Source organism: Phoxinus phoxinus (assembly GCF_949152265.1).
Source record: "Phoxinus phoxinus genome assembly, chromosome: 8".
Lineage (NCBI taxonomy): Eukaryota > Metazoa > Chordata > Actinopteri > Cypriniformes > Leuciscidae > Phoxinus > Phoxinus phoxinus.
The window spans coordinates 2,276,291-2,294,592 of record NC_136883.1 but is presented as its reverse complement, the minus strand read 5'-3'; the positions used below and the strand labels follow the sequence as shown (position 1 = coordinate 2,294,592).

Here is an 18,302-nt window from a genome sequence, read left to right as displayed (position 1 = left end):
GATTTATGATCCGAGGACAGACGGTATGGGAAGTAGTGACCATGTCCTTTTATAATATTAAATAGTGCTTTAGTTTAGGCTCCGCTTCTCACTATTAACTAGTTTCTTATTGTCATGCATATTACTAGGTAATTGGCTTATTTATTAGTACTTATAAAGCACATATTAATGCATTACCATATTCTACATCCCTTAATCCTCCAAGACCTACACTTAAAAACTAATAATAAGCAGTAATTAGGAGTTTATAAGGCAAAAGTAATAGTTATTAGTGAGAATTGGACCCTAAACTAAACCAAATATTCAGAAAATAAACAGCAAACATGGCGATATTTATGATTGAGTGGCTCCAAAATAATGTCAGGTCAAAGTGTGTGACATGTTTTGTTTGCCGTGTTTCACACACTCGAAAACCCAAAGCGTATCATCACCTTCATTTTTCTTCCCAGAGACAACACTTTTATTTTTAGATATGGGCCTAGAAAAGCATCGAGCAATTGTCGGCAATGATTTAAAGTTTTAGTGGCTGCATGGGCTGACCTTTTAAAAACAAGTTGTGCGAACACAGCGGTGACTAATGTTTGTGTGGTTGTGCTTCGACATCATCACACACTTCAGGTGAATGTCTATAAAGGTCAAACATGAAAGCACAGGTTAATATCATTCAGTCTGAAGGACTCTCTGGTTTCCAGGCACATTGTTTGTATCGCTGTAGCACGAGCCGAGCGGGTAATGTAAAGGTAACAGGGGTGACGCCTCGACAGATGCTGGGAAGCGGCAAATCCAATTGGGTGACACATAATTAAACTGGCAGAGAGATTCCTGCGGCAAAGACGCTTACAAGAGAAACACCCCCAGCCTCTCTGCTGGAAGCACAGCCATTAAATCATCACAGTCAAACATTCCTTTAAATAATATTAAGTCAAGCTCATTCCCAGCAAATCGGGCGGATCCGTGGCCTAGTTTGATAGTTAGGCTGCAAAAAAAAGATGTTCGTCTTCACTAATTTCATCTCGTTTTCCATACAAGACAAATATTTTACTTCAGAAGCAAATTGACATGAGATAACAGGTGAAAAATGTTTTTTCTCAAAATGAAGTGACTATGTGCTTAAAATTAGAAAAAAAGATCTGCCAAAGAGTTCTGGATTGAAGTTTTCACTTTTTAGTTTATTTTTTCTGACCCCATTGTTGTTGTTATTTTAAGCATAAAGTAACTTAATTTTGATTAAGCGCTGGATCCTTCTTTATCGTCCATGAATGGAAAACTCATGTGGCCATGGGCCACAAAACCAATCACATGGGCCAATTTTAAAAAATTGAGATATATACATCATCTGAAAGCTAAATACAAATGCTTTCCATTGATGTATGGTTTGTTAGGATAGGACAATATTTGGCCGAGATACAACTATTGAAAATCTGGAATCTGAGGAGCAAAAAAATCTAAACATTGAGAAAATCTCCTTTAAAGTTGTGCATTTATGTTCACGATTGTGCTGCATTCACTCACACAAATACATGTTTTATATATTTACGGTAGGACATTTACTAAATATCTTCATGGAACATGATCTTAATATCCTAATGATTTTTGGCATGAAAGAAAAATAGATAATTTTGACTCATACAATGTATAGTTGCTATTGCCACGATATACCCGTGCGGCTCCAGACTGGTTTTGTGATCCAGGGTCACATACTGGTGAGACGTCGCTCAAATGAAACGAAGTTTGTATATTAACAGTATTGAGAAGATCATAGAAAATAGGCCTATAGACTGCCACCGCTACATTATGTCTCCACCTGCCTCATGATCTGCCTTATTTATCCAGATATGCACATTAATAACAGAACTCAAATTATTGAAAGACATCAAAGAGAAAACAAGGTTATTTGATGTGCATTATAAGGCTTTTTAGAAACAGGTTTGAATGAGAGCTAGATAAATACAGTGAGATTCTCACAGCATGATACCTATACAAAGCCAGAGCTGCGCTTTCCAATAAATCTAACATTTGCTAGGAACACAGCGGTGGTTGTCTGGTCGACTTAGAAAGCTGGAATGAACACCTCCGAGCGAGCGTGACTCCAGGCCGAGTCTTCGCCGAGCCGTACGAGCATCACAATCTGATTTGAGTCATTCTCGGAGGTGAAGAGTTACCCAGCAATCTTGGGGAGGCCTCGGGCCTTCATGGCCAGCCAACAAAGACCGCCCAGAATAAGAACAACAACGCATGCTTTCAAACTGATTTTCAAAAAGGACATTTGAGTGCGGGAATAAAACACACTCTGTGTGAAAATAGAGCATATTGTGTGCTTTTGCTACACCTACACCAGGTCAAATACTGACTCTTCCGTGCTAGCTTCGGTCTCCTTCCTCTTTTGAGAACACAAAACATTGCCAAATGTAACTCTAAAAACACCTATCCATGTTCAAACTCCAAACTACACACACTCTAGACATTTCTGGGGTTTTTCAACCCAATTTTGGATCAAATATGGACAAACCCAGCCCTTGGGTTAAATTTTTCAATTACATTTTTAACCCAACGTTTGGGTTTGTCCATATTTGACCCAAAATTGGGTTGAAACAACCCAGCATTTTTTAGAGTGTACAAACTTTACAAATGTATAAGTAATACAATGATACTGTTAAAGTTTGATTTAGAACTGATACCGTAAAAGTGCAACAGTTACTTAACCATATACAGTTAAAATGTATGAATTCTGAAAAAGTACATCATAAAACATTACCGCGTGGTGCGATCTGATTGGCTTCTGCTGATCCTGCAGCCAATGAGAGTGATTGCTCAACATTTAAAATCGTCTTGTTCATTGTTTGTTGTAATCCAGTCCAGAGTTCCTCTGAACCCCTCCACCTCCCCAGCTCCACCTGCCTAGATCTGCCACGGGATTACTGTATTCATGCAGCATCTGCGTATCTGTTAGCAGTAGCAAGTGCACACATGATCTGTTAGCAGTAGCAAGTGCACACATGATCTGTTAGCGGTAGTAAGTGCACACATGATCTGTTAGCAGTAGCAAGTACACACATGATCTGTTAGCGGTAGCAAGTGCACATATGATCTGTTAGCAGTAGCAAGTGCACACATGATCTGTTAGCAGTAGCAAGTGCACACATGATCTGTTAGCAGTAGCAAGTGCACACATGATCTGTTAGCAGTAGCAAGTGCACACATGATCTGTTAGCAGTAGCAAGTGCACACATGATCTGTTAGCAGTAGCAAGTGCACACATGATCTGTTAGCGGTAGTAAGTGCACACATGATCTGTTAGCAGTAGCAAGTACACACATGATCTGTTAGCGGTAGCAAGTGCACATATGATCTGTTAGCAGTAGCAAGTGCACACATGATCTGTTAGCAGTAGCAAGTGCACACATGATCTGTTAGCAGTAGCAAGTGCACACATGATCTGTTAGCAGCAATAATAATCAGCAGCAGAAGATAGTCCACCAGGACCAAATACTAGGGGTGTAACGGGTCACAAAATTCACGGTTCGATGCGGTACACTGGTGTCACGGTTCAGTACATTTTCGATACAGCAAAAATAAAGAAATGCCAGAGAAAATTCCTTGATTTAAATTCTTAATAAAAATTATCTGTAAATTAAATATAAATAATCACACAATAAAACATCTAATTGAACTTTTAAACTTTAGTTATTAGGTTTTCACTCATTTGAAGCCTCGACTTCACCTTATAGCAAAGCAATTTCAGTTTGTCTACACAAATCTTATTTATTTTATTTTTATTTCAAATGATTGAAATGTAGGACCTCTCAAATGCCCTGCTCAGATTCATCCAGAGACGGCTGCTGTCATTTGAAAGTCTAACCACTGTTTATTGTTTCGTCTGCTACACGTTCTGTTACTGGCATCTAATATAGAGAGTTATTTTAAGAACTGACAGGAAAAATCAGATAAAAGAAGCAGATAAAGGTCTTCCATTTAACATGACTACAGTGGCTCTTCCAGTGAGAAGTTTGCTGCAGCTTTAAGATCATTCATCATTCAGCCATTAAAGGAGCCGGCCAGCTCGGTGAACGACAGCGGACTCGGTGAACGACAGCGGACTCGGTGATCGACAGCGGACTCGGTGAACGACAGCGGACTCGGTGAACGACAGCGGACTCAGTGATCGACAGCGGACTCAGTGAACGACAGCAGACTCAGTGAACGACAGCGGACTCGGTGAACGACAGCGGACTCGGTGAACGACAGCGGACTCAGTGAACGACAGCTGACTCAGTGAACGACAGCGGACTCGGTGAACGACAGCGGACTCGGTGATCGACAGCGGACTCGGTGAACGACAGCGGACTCGGTGAACGACAGCGGACTCAGTGAACGACAGCTGACTCAGTGAACGACAGCGGACTCGGTGAACGACAGCGGACTCGGTGATCGACAGCGGACTCTGTGATCGACAGCGGACTCGGTGAACGACAGCAGACTCAGTGAACGACAGCGGACTCGGTGAACGACAGCGGACTCGGTGAACGACAGCGGACTCGGTGAACGACAGCGGACTCGGTGAACGACAGCGGACTCGGTGAACGACAGCGGACTCGGTGAACGACAGCGGACTCGGTGAACGACAGCGGACTCGGTGAACGACAGCACGTCACGTCGAGCCTCCGTATAACAGTGTGTCTAATCTGAACTGACTCCGAGACGTTTGACCTCTACAGTAAACAATCAACGTCTGAAGAACCTCAGCTTGCCTACAGGCCTGAGCAAAGACAGGCTCTCACTGACCTGATGTCAGGGACTGACCATACCGATTATTGCATCTTCAGGATGAAAATAACTTCCTGGAAGTAGGAAAACAAAGCCACAAGGGCATTTACTCTAAGAGACAGCCATGACGGTTCGCTGTTTTGCATTGGAGATGCTGTAAGTTGCATTGCATGAATCATATCAAATATTCCAAAGTTTACATGACAGACTTATTGTGCCGATTGATCTTCTCCTGATTATTGGGTTCAATGAAGCATGTCATTGCTGCTTAAAACTCTCAAACACAGAAAAAATCCCATACGTTTGTTGATAAAATATTTAAATTTCATGCAAAGCTGAAAATACATGTCTGATTTGATCTTGGTTTGTTTTATATCCGGGGTTCATAATAAGTAAAGCTCAATCCACAGCATTTTTGGCATAATGTTGATTACCCCAAAAAATTAAATATGTTATATATGTTTGACTCAATCCTATTGATAAATAAATAAATAAATGACCATATTACAAATATATGTATGAGGATACGGTTAGGCACTTATAAAATAAGTGAATTTGGCAAAGTTTTTGTTGGATTTAACATTTAACATTTTTTGGATTTAAAATTTTTTAAAATCTGAACATAATGTTTCAGATTTATGAAAAACACACATATCAAGTGATTTGTTTGCATTATTTGAGCTGTAAAGCTGTTTAAATCATCAGTCGATGTAGAGCTTTAGGCTTTATGTTTCCATGGACTTCACAAAAAAAAGGTTAATAAGACATAATTAATACGAATATTAATAATAAGAATAATTTCACACTTTAATCATGTTAACACACACATTGTTGTCTTGTGGTTGTACTTTTGAAACATTTTACATTTGTGGATCGGCTCCATTCACTTGTATTGTAAGTGTCTCAGTTTAATAATGTCGATTTTTACTTTAAAAAAATTGGACCAATCAGAAAAAAAAAATTGTGGTAATCAACACTGTGAAATAAACGTTGTCAGCTGAACTTGTGCTAACCCCGCAATATTCCTTTATGAATAATGCTCAGCAGCGCAAAAGCGGCATTCCCGTAAAACTGATTCATTAAGTAATTAAACTGCGCAGTATCCAGAGTCATTAACTTATCAACAAGTAATCATTCTCAGTCTGAAAGGCCCTAAATATTGCACCCTTCACACACAGACATTAGGCAGGAGATTAATTACCTGCAAACAAACACCTGACCGGCTGAGCGTCTCTAGTGAAAGCATATCTCTGCCATCTCTTCGAGGATAATTATGCCCTCTGTCTCACAATTAGCCAAGCATTTGCAGGCTGTCACTCTTCATTGCAGTCTTACAGTCAGTGTTATCTCTGACCCGGGGAGACGCGTCCCTGGAGATCCGGATCGCTCTTCATATCTCAGGAGACCTAAAGGACTTCTCAGCTATCTTTCATTCGTCACAGATGTTTCTGGTAAATCCACATAGGAATATAAAAACAGAAGCAAATCAGATCATTGGTTCAGTAACTCTCTCTTCATTTACTCAAAAATACTTTAAAGGTATCCAGTTCTGCTTTTTCACATTTTCATCTTTCTTTAGTGTGTAGTGTTGCTGTTCGATCATGAAAAAGCTCTGCAAAGCTCCAGGTCTTCTCTATATCAGTGTTTCTGAACTCCTGAAACGCCTCCATTGTAGTCTTGAGTTTCTTCCGGGAACGAACACGTCACAATATTCCTCATTATAATAATTAATATGCAGTATAAAGGGGCGGGGCCTGGTTGAGTTAGTTAGTAGTGTGTTAAACTGGCGGTTATGGGAAGGGGCGGGACATTTCCTAAACACACTCGAAGCGCTCGACCAATCACAACACACTGCTCCAGCCGACCAATCAGAGCACAGTGTGCTTTTCAGAAGGAGGGGCTTCATAGAGACAGGAAGTAAACCGAGCGTTACTGACAGACTTTGAAGAGAGGAGCCGCAACAATCGAGAATATGAGGAAAATAATGTTTTTTTCAACATTTGAACATGAAAATCTATTCTAGTAAAGCCCTAAAGATTGAAGGGCATACTATGTGCCCTTTAAAAAAATGCAATTTATACATTCAATTACTTAAAAAAACAACTGCCCTGATATCACAATCTGCTCGATACCAATCATTATCAAGGGTCAAAAGAAAATCCCAGTGAGTATTTCTCCTCTTCCAGCAGATCCGCCTCCACCATTACCTCTCTCACAGACAAACATGTCCTGTCGCAGGGCTCTGGCAGCCATCAAATGTGATTTCCCCGCGTAAATATTTGTCAAACAAGCGATGCATTGCCCTGTCACCGCTGAAGAAAAGCCGTGCATTTCCCCGTTTGAAATATACCAATTTGTGGCTTCATGTCTGGAGTCCGTGCCATGCTTTTTTTTAATCCCCGCCACATCTGAGGCTTCCTCTAATGGTGCATAATTCCTCACAAAGTGAGCCGGGCCGGTGAAGAGCGGATATTTGAGATGATGGGCACGGGCAATAACAGAGCCACTGGGCTGTGCAGGGCGACCGCATCGGCCCGGGAGGAGAGAAGGGGATTGTCAGGCTTTATCAGACCCTCTATCAGCAACACGGCTGGAGAAATGGGCCCTCATAAATTATGAAGGATGTATTATCACACAAATGGAATGGATGACAGTGATGGAAATTAGAAATGGGATTCAGCTCTTCGGTCGTGCCCGGTAATTATACGGCAACAATATATTACGGTTCCTCCAGAGCCCAATGTCAGACGCTTTACCTGGGCGCTGACGTGCATGAGCGCGCACGCACTTAAATCTCTCATGTTTCTCCGTACTGGAATCCGACGGTGGTCGGTTTGAAATTTAATGACGCCACACACTCTTTCTGGGCCGAATCGCTGCAGAAAAACAGGGTTTTGGTCCATGAATTATAAATGACAATTATTTTTCAAACTGCGCTCTAATGGAGAGGGATCTACTTTGGGGGTATCGCCGAATTCAATTTCCAGACAGCATCAAGGTCATTTCTGCGCAAAGGAGTATGAATTGTAATTATTAATTAGCGAGACGATAATCGCTGGTGTGCGTTTCACCGTTGAGGCCAGAAGAGCGAGCGGCTAATTGAGTTCTTCTCTCTGAGGTTCAACAGAAGAAAGATGCGCACTAAATCACTGCGGAGATCTCGTTTCCGGAGCGGTTTCTCTGTGTTCTCGCTGTGTCCCGGCACAGACTGACTGAAAGAGGAGCAACACGCATCGGTTCTTCTGCTTCTCCTTGAGTTAGGAAGCTGAGGTCAGTTGTAAAGCTTCATTAGACTCTCTATATCTCTGGCTGGGCTTTTATGGCTGTTTAGATGAGAGGCTATTTCTGGCCTCTGTTATTAATTGCTTTATACTGTATATTTTCACGTTCAGGACTTCCTCGCGGCTGACGTGCTGTGAAAGACACTATCTGGTCGTTGTCTAAATAAATCAAATCTCGTCTGAGCTCTCCGGACAGATGACAGGACCTGAAGAGCAAGCGAGACCATTTTTCGAGGCCCGGCTGGTTTGTAAATGGAGATGAAGGGTGGATTAACATGAAGAGAGACGTGTTTGCTCGGTTTTAAAACCTAGTGAGTCCATTACAGAAAAGCGAACCCTTGAGGTGTGTTTAATTATATTGAATGTGCACTTTGTATTAATGAAAAAGGCCACGTAAGTGCATTTAAAGAGTGTTTGACTGTTTCATAACAGGCTTTTAAAAAGAGAACTTTGTAATTGTCATATTAAAAGTTTTACTTAAGTATTTAAGTAAGTATTTTAAGTAATGTTGTTTTACATTACATTAAGCATGACACACTTATGTTGATGTGTTGACTATAAAGCACATAAGTTTACTTGGTTATAATTTTAAGTACAGTGTGTTATTCAATATTACATTTAAAGTTAATATATTTTAAAATGTTCTGCACTGCAACTTCATTACAAATATATTTAAATACATGACATACTTCAATATAAATTACATTAAGGTATACTTTAGTTTACAATAAATGCTTGCCAGTATTTAGCAGCACACTTTAATCATATTTCAAAGAAAAAAGTGTGATGACATTACAAAGATTTTTAACTGCATTTAATATTTGAATGTATCATTTTACTTTGATTTTAAGTAATATGCAATTAGTGTCTGAAAACAATGCATATTATTCACAATTAAGTACTTTTAAAGTGTATTATTTCTAAAATAAATACTTTTAAATGCAATAAGTGTACTACTTTTCCCACAAGGAAACCCCAGAATGCATTAATAAAAAATATTAAAAAAATATTAAAAAAATCTGAGATAGTGAAAAATCCAAATACCAAATGTATATTAATTAAAATAGTTTGATCAAATTAAAAGTGAATGAATTGGCCATATGAGAGCATGATGCTAATGCCAGCACTAGTGCAACATGCTAATGCCAAACTCACAGCTTTTGTGTTTTAAATGCAGATCCTCTTCAATAGTCTTCAATTTTCTCCTTTGTATGCCGAGGCTGCTATTATTAGTCATGTTTATGTGAATTTCAATGTAATATCTTCATCAAAACCTTGTCAAATTCTCTTTTATGACAGACGTGCAAATTTGCCTGGCTTAGCATTTGACCAAAGATCATTTCTGCTCTCTCTTTCTCTTTTATCCCCGGAAAAAGAAGCATGCCGGTTTAAAACCTTCTGATCTTCGGATTGTGTCTCGCCAGAACGGCAGTGGCGTTTGGATATCATTCCTCAACACAGCTACTGTTTTATTTCGAGGCAGTTTTACTGATCTGCAAGATTTAATACTATAAATGCCCTCAGGAAAAGACAAACACTCAGATATTCATTGTTACAGCCAGGATTTTATATCAAGCATACTTTGCTGAGGAAACTGAGCTATTTCACTGAAAACTGGTGTCTGTCATGCTTTGTTTAAGCTGAATGTTTCTCCAGCACTTTATACAGTGACAATACTTAACAGAGAAAAAACGATTTCGCTCATCATTAGTTTGGCTGCAAACCATTTGATCAGCATCTCTCAAACATCCTTTTACAACCATGCACACGTCTGGTCCATCCGATTGGGTGGAGATGAAACGGATCACATGGTCACTGTCACTTTGGTCTCGTAGCCTCATTCTCAACGTGAGTACAGAACTTATTTATAAATGGCTTTTGTTGTCTCTAGACCGAGATGAAACAGATACGAGCTTAAGAAAACAAAGCGGAGTTGCTGTTACATCTACGTGTGGTGCATTCATTTTTGTATTGATCAAAGGTGAATTATTCAGATTATACCACTGTTATCATTTAATGCATTCCCTGGACATTGACCCATTGATCTTGCTCTATTTGAGCAATTGCATATTATTTTGCTGAGGAAGGCTGTACAGCTCTTTGAAATTCTGGTCGTTTGGCTGAGTGATTTTAAACTGTAATGCGGTAAAACAATGCAGTTGTTGTAGAAATTGCTAGAATGACCTCTCATTATTTACAACAGCAGAAGAGACTATTGCAGGAGAGAAAGAGACACACTGAATACACCCTTCAAAATAAAGGTTACAAAGGGGTTATTTTGCAGTGATGCCACAGAAGAACAGTTTTGATTCCCCACAGAACATTTCAGCGAATACAAAACGAAAGGTTATTTTATATGTGATGGCATCTCGTTCCAAGAGTCTGGATGTTGGAAACATGGAATGTTTTCATTCCGCAAAAGGTTCTTTAGATTACTAAAATTCTTCACATTAAGAAAAAAAAAAGGTTCTTCTATCTATGGCATTACTGCAACCTTTTTTTTCTTTCTTTCTTAGTGTAAAGAACATTTTAACAATATAAATAACTTTTTTTCCACTATAAAGTACCCTTTGTGGAATGGAAAGGCTTCATGGATGTTTAAAGGTTCTTCCTGGAACCATTGATGCCAATAGAGAACCGTTATGTTTATTTGCTCACACGTTAGTTTAGTGTCCAATTCTATTAACTATGAACTACAGCTTTTGCCTAAATTAACTCCTAATTACTGCTTATTAATAGTTAGTAGGGTATGTTAAGTTTAGGTATTTGGATAATATTAAGGGATTTAGAATATGATCATGCAGAATAATGCATTAATATGCATGCTAATAAGACACTAATTTAAGCCCACCGGCAACTATAGTTGCCGCAGTGTATATTTGCCATTTTCCTTTTGTAAGTATTTTTCTAGATGTTATCCATGTTTAATGTCTCAATGACATGCAAGCAAACAACCAAGTAAAGGATTTCAAGAAAAAAAAAGGTATTCACTTTCTTACTGTCACATGAGGCTGTCAACTTCCTACCGCTACTTCCAGGAAGCATGGCGAAGGCAAACCCTCCCAAAGAAAGGTCATTTTTTTATGTTAATAATACAATTTTTTTGTTGGCATATATATATCTTCATAATCATGAAGGTCTCTAGAATCATCCAAACAAAACAAATCTTACAAGAGATCTAGAGGTTTTTTTTTTTTTGCCTTTTTTTTTATTTATATATATATATAGATATATTTTTTTCTTCATTCTATTTATTTGTATTTATTTGCATTTAACTTTTTGATACACAATGCCCTGATATGGCTGCACTTTGTTCTGAACTATGTTCCACCACTAACCCTTGTGCATGTTTCGTTTGTGGTTTACAGTCGGGCTGTTTGGAGTCTTAGAGACTATTCGTGTCCGGTGTGAACGCACAGTTAGAGACCCCAGGCAACAAAATGTAATTTTGTAACAATATATATATAAATATATATATATATATATATATATTTTACTCTGTTTATTAATGTTTTTACTTCACATTTGGACATTTTTACTCCACAAAATGTATATAAATAAATGTAAAAAATATATTTTTAATATATAGGTTTTTATTTAAAAAACAACAACAGTTTTTTTTTTTTTTATGTCAAATTCACCTTATAACAGACCCACATTTCTAAATTTCATTCATTGGGATAACATGGATAATTTGACATGGTTTAGTGTAAGATTTTCACACATATTTCGGAAAATTCAGTTTTAAAAGTAAAAAATATATCACTTTAACCAGTAGATGGCTGCAGGAAATATATTTTTATTTTTAAGTGTTAGCTTTATTTATTTATTTATTTTTATTTTTCAAGTGTGGATCAGTCAGTGTCTTGCTGAAAGAGAAGGGAATACTGACAGTACGCTTCCAGTTACCAGTCTCTTCTAGCAAGGGACAAAATCGACTTAAAACAATGCATATGTTGCTGGAGTTGTATTGTTTGGATCAACGCTCTCCTTCTCTCTCACTCTTGCTTTCATTCGTTCTCTAACTGCCCGTCCATCCAGTGCAGCGATGTTTGATGTTTCCATTCTCATTGATGTTCATATTCTCTCTTTTTTTTTTTCAAAAGAGCCCTTATTTCCCACTCCGAAAGTTAAAGAAGCAACCTTCCTTTGAAAAGTTTTCGCTTGCTATGCTTCTTTTGTCTCGTATGCCTTGGGATCACAAGGTCTGCTGAATTTAAATGCAAATTGCCAAAATAAATTATTGATTCCTTCAAAGCTGCAGCAATAAGAAAACATGTGGGAACAACGCCGGTCCTTCATCCCTGCGGACCCGCAAACAATATATCCACTTTTGTAGACTTATGCAGATTGTTTAAGGGAAGAGAACAATAAACAAACAAACACTGTTGCGTTTCAGGACAGTGCTAATATATGCACAATAACTCAGCCTGCGAGTTTACATAATTCATTATATAAGCTAATAATACAAAGGCATGATAAAATATTCCTCCATATAGAGAGATATCACCTCAGTTTGACATGCAAGAGGGAATTTGATCATTAAACAATGAAACTCCAGTGCTTTGGAAAAAAACATTCAAATGTTAGTCCACTGCCAGGTCTACTGTCCTCCTCTTTATGTTTTCAACCATCATCTGGGGACGGGAGTACGGCAGGTACGGGATGTCCTAGTTACATCCATACCTCGAGAACAGACGGGAGGACACATCTGATCACAGAAATTCTGCCTTCAGGTAATATGCTTAATTGAGCTGAAAATATTTGATGATAAAACAATGTACACATGGAGGCATATGCACGCCGGCAACATTCAATGACAGTCTTACCTTTGTGTCTGTGTGTGTTTTCTATAATGATAGGTTAAATTGAGTTTTAATGAAATCATTTTGTGATGTCAATTACAGAAAGCCCAAAGCTGACTTCCAGTTTTCAAATAATAATAAAGGCCCGCAGGTGTAACTAGATGAGCAACAGTGTGATTATGAAAACAAAAGACATTTCAATTAAGGTATTAGTACCACTAACCAACTAGTTAACTATTATTATTGTTGTTGTTGCTACACAGAGAAATGCTAGACATCTAAACTTAAATGAAGAAAAAATTAAAATAAAATAACATTAAGAAATTGTTTTCTAGTAAACAGGACGATTGTATATATATATTTTTGTTTATATATACTTTTTTTTCTTCTTGATAACTGAAATTACATAAGATATTAAGACTTGTTTTCAGAAAATATACCCTTAAATTAATTTCAGATTTGTTTCTAGTTTACAGGAAGTTTAGATATTTTTTACTGGAAATTGAGACAACAATATTGCATGAGTTTGATAATAATACTAATTTATTGCCAGAGAAAGGACAGGTAATTATACAAAGAAGAGGAAGGAAAGGGGAGCTAAGAATGTCGCGAGCTGGATCCAAACCCACAGGGTCACATGAGCACCATGGCCGCTACGCCACATCTCCAACAGTGATTATACTCCAGCCGAAACACACTTTCCTCACGCTCTCCTTCTGAGACACTTTCTTTCTGTCCTGAAAACATATCAAAGATAACAGTTGCAGGAAGTCTTAAATGTCTATTCTTCACGGTCAATAGATAATACTCTGCAATGACCAGTCGAATGCCGGAAACGTGATTTCGCCTGTTACCTTGAGTATTGATCCATACGCCACACGGTTCCTCTCACTTCATAAGTTCGAAGAGAGGAATCACAGCACCCGAGTTTCCTCAACTCTGAGAAGTGTGTAATCGGGATTTCAACCATAGTTTATTTGACTACAAATATGAGAATGATGAGATTCAACATCCCGATTGAGCACATCTCGAGATACTAGGCGTCCACATTCTCTCACTAAAGTAAAAGCGCTCAGAGGAGTGTGTTCGCCCAAGGCGTGTGTGTTAGGAAAGGCACGCGAGCTCAGAATAACACACGTCCTTTTTCTCCATTCAATGCAATCTCTGCCTCTAACACAGAAAATGCATTAGTGGAGAATCGCACCCGAGGGTCCGCGATCGCCTCGCACCATCCCAGTTCAGTTCGACAGGGTCTGATGCACACTGGCTTTTCTCCCTAAACCAGTCTGTCTCTCCGAGGATGGCTCTCGGTGGCACATGCCACATCGGTTCAGAAAATCCTCCTGAAGGAATGACCCTCCATGTTATCTGTAGAGACACAGCTCTATCTGATGGGTATAAAGGAGCAGGTTCGATTGGCTGAAGCTGAATGTCTAATACGAGCGATTTAGTCAAAGCTTAAGCCCGGAGATCAGCGGGAGAAAAATGAGTGTGAGATATTTCTGAAAAGAAGATGAGGAAGTGTAACAAGATTATTTCACATTACCTCAGGCTACATCCAGCCGGAGCCGTTCGTCCAAATCTCTCCTCAATCCAGTCCAGCGCTCATTCTGAAATATTCATTCTAATCCCAATCAAGCTCATAATTACCCAAACGTGATGGCTAAAAATATTCATCATGTGAAAACGTGATAAATTAGGCATGATGATATTTTGCATATTTCGAATGAGCGCTTTGTTGTTTGCATGTGTTATAATTCATTTTTCACTTCGGGAAGATATGCATGTGTGAATTTCAGCATGAACACGTTCTAACGGTGACAATTTCTTTATCCAGCCATTCAAACGTGATAAGTGTGTGTGTGTGTGTGTGTGTGTGTGTGTGTGTGTGTGTGTGTGTGTGTGTGTGTGTGTGTGTGTGTGTGTGTGTGTTGCATACTGACACATCTGAGACGGCTCTGTGAAACAAAACGAGTTAAAAAAACCTACAACTGTCTATCAGGATGCGGTATCATGGAGTCACTCAATAATCTCAGAGAATGGCTCATTTAAGATCTGACAGAAACCAAACTCAAGCTCTCAGGCAGAGACATGAACCAGACACGAGACGTCTACCGGAGACGGAGGATGCCTTTGTTATGTATTTTAGTTTACTGAAATGGCCAGATTACATATTATTATTATTATTGGAGACATTTAAAGAAAACGCGCTCCGTTATTTCTGTGTTGAGCACATAAAACCTCACAGTGAAATTTCAACCCAGTACAACTGAAAACTCAGTTTCAACTGCTGCCATTCCTTTTTAAGTAAAACTGGAGCCAAAGATACAATTTGCAATTCAATTTTTTAACCACTTTAAACCCAAACTACTTTCTTTCGTGTATAGAAGACCAAAGGCAAATCTCTGGAGGCTTTTCACTAGTTCTTTTCCATGCAATTACAATGAACGGATACTGAAGCTTTTAGACTCCAAAAAAAGATGAAATACATCATAAAAGTATCATAAAGCACTCCATTGAACGTGTGCTATATTCCTTTGTGCAAGACACTGGATTTTACATCATTGTTGATTAAAAACAAAAACTTGGCATAACCCTAGTTCTCTGTGAGACAAGCAGTCAGGGTTTGTGAACTAATTATTTGAGTTGGATGTTTTCAATAGCCTTGTTTCCACTGTCAAAAGCGTCCTGGTGTGTGTCAGGACCAGTCGCATTTCCACTGTCACTTCCGTGCATCAACTGGGCCTTATCTGGGCCTCATCCAGGCCTCAACTGGGCCAACGGCCAGGGGTTTTTGGTCCGTTGAATACCTTGGTCCAAAGCGGGCCAACTGGGGCTTGAGTCAGGAGATGGTCAACAACGCTGCTCATTTCCCACGTTATTATATCAGGCTACCAGCTAACTTCAATATTTTACGACATTTAAAAAAAAATTCAGCTCAAACTAACTTTCAGGCTAGCCTGGCTCCACCCTACGTACTTCCGCTCGATATTCATTTTCCTTCAGTACTACGTCTGGGCTTGCGGTATATTCTTGGGATTTCTCCGATCAATTTTTTTACCGGTCCAACCAGTGAACAGAGGGAGTGACTGAGAACGATGACGTTGAGGTTGTGCGCTAGTTTGAGTCGTCATACGTCACGACCAAACGTTAGCGATTGGTTATGGCAGATCCAGAGTGACTCTGGGCAGATCCAATAGTTTTACACTTCAACTGAGGACCCGCCTTCGAGGAAGTTAACGCTTGTCAATGGAGAGAGGCCAGACTCTCTGTACAAATGAAATGTATGAGAGTCTGGTAGGACCAGGCTACTTTCAGACACCAGTGAGTGTTTCAATTAACTTCCTTGCAATCCGATGTGGATTCTGATCACCGTATGAGGCATAACTATATTTATATATGATGCTAAAGGCTGCTTGCTAACTATTGCGATAATAAATACAAGTGGAAAATACTCCTTGAAGATCGTAGATATAGTATTATAATCGTGTATTTATTCACTTTAATGTTAAGCTGTCTCTTCCCGTTGCTTTTTTAAAAAGTTAAATTGAAAATTGCTGGAATTATTCTGACAAGACAAATGCAATAAAGATGTACTGTAATAGTAACAATTTAAGAAATATCAAAATTAAATAGACATCTTGTGCTCATCAAGGCTAGATTTCTTTGATCACAAGTACAGAAAAAAACAGTAATATTGTGAAATATTATTCCAGTTTAAAATAGCTGTTTTCTATATGAATATATTATATAAAATGTAATTTATTCCTGTGATCAAAGCTGAATGTTCAGCATGATTACTGCAGTCTTCAGTGTCACATGATCCTTGGGATATCATTCTAATGTTTAATAACAACTTTAGTTTAGAAAAAGCATAAAACAACTTGAGGATGTGATTTCTTGGCGTGGGGTTAAAAATCTGCAAACTCACTGCAGAAATCTTTCTGACGAGTCCAGGCTGATGTTAGATGTTACAATAACATAACGATTGAGTGATGAGTGTTGTGTCAGGACTAGTAAACAGTGACCAGCTAAAGACATCACATGATTTCTCTCAGACTGCATTCAGATATCATCACCTTTATGAGTATCTGCCTTTCAAATCTCTGCTCAACTTGCTGCACATTCTCAGGGGAGTCTAAGCAAAACACGACTGCGGCAATGAAGCCTTGAATTGTTTTTCATTGCAGGCATGGAGAAATTGATTTTGAGGGTGTGAAAAATGCTCAGCTGAGCCCTCGGCCGAAGGGACGTGTGATGGGGTTTAGGTGTCTGCAAAGGTGTAGATCGAACAGTGAATTGTCAAGGCGTTTGGAAATGGCCTCTTTCTGTAGGTGTGGATCGAATGGCAAGCTGTTGACTCTGTTGTTAATGGACCATTGTTTCTCTTGAAAGCTCCACATCGCTATAAAAACACAATAACCATAAAGTTTTATTTCTGTTTTTATTTATCCATGATGCTAGAATCAATTCTGAAAGCATTGTATAAAGAAGGAAGGAATTACATTCATTTACAATAAAAATAAAGTGGCTTTTAAAAAAGTAATTTGGCCTTGAAATCATATTTGCCAAACTCCAATGAATATTTCATCAGTGAATCTGTGCCAGCTGTGCCAGACACACACAGAACAGGATCTTCATGCATATCATTTTGGAAACAGAGCACTGGTGGCCTTAGGAAACACTAAATGCAGATAAACACTTCAAATGTTTCTCTTACCGTCCAGGAACAGCGGGCTCCCATGAGAGCGTGTTCAAGCTCACCCGACTTATTCCTGTATTTGGGTGGAACTGCAGCTGTGAGCTAAAGCATTTCAGAGAGCAGGGTCATAATTGGGCCACACATTGTTTAAAAAAAAGTTTGGAATACTCAACATTGTTTTATGTTTTTGTAAGAAATCTCTTATCTTGATTACTTCAGTCTTCAGTATCACATGATCCTTCAGAAATCATTATAATATGATGATTTAATGCTCAAGAAACATTTATGATTATTATCAATGTTGAAAACAGTTGTGTTGCTTCATATTTTCGTGGAAACCGTAATACATTCTTTGACAAATAAAAAAGTTAAAAAGAACATTTATTTGAAAAATAAATATTTTGTAACATTAGAAATGTCTATACTGTCACTTTTGATCCATTGAATGTTAAATAAAAAAGGCAATCATTTCTTAAATTTCAATAAAAAATATATTAATTTAGAAATCAGTTCTTTTAAATTGTAATAATAATCAAGCGTAGCGTCACTTCTGGCAGGTCACGTTAGTCAAGATGGCATCAGTGACTCTCAGCTGATCCTCTACCTATAGGAATACGACACTATCACTGTACATGCGTTGGATTGTACTGTGAAGGGTCATAGCACTTACATATTGTTGTCCTACTGCTAGTTTAATTGCTTCTATTGTTTCTCATTTGTAAGTCGCTTTGGATAAAAGCGTCTGCTAAA

At 38.6% G+C, this 18,302-nt stretch overlaps 1 protein-coding gene across 1 annotated transcript in view; it reads right to left on the bottom strand.

Moving 5' to 3' along the window:
* LOC307002460 (leucine-rich repeat and fibronectin type III domain-containing protein 1-like protein) overlaps positions 1 to 18,302 on the bottom strand; it is a 174,254-nt gene that overhangs the window by 140,563 nt on the left and 15,389 nt on the right. The window lies entirely within an intron of this gene.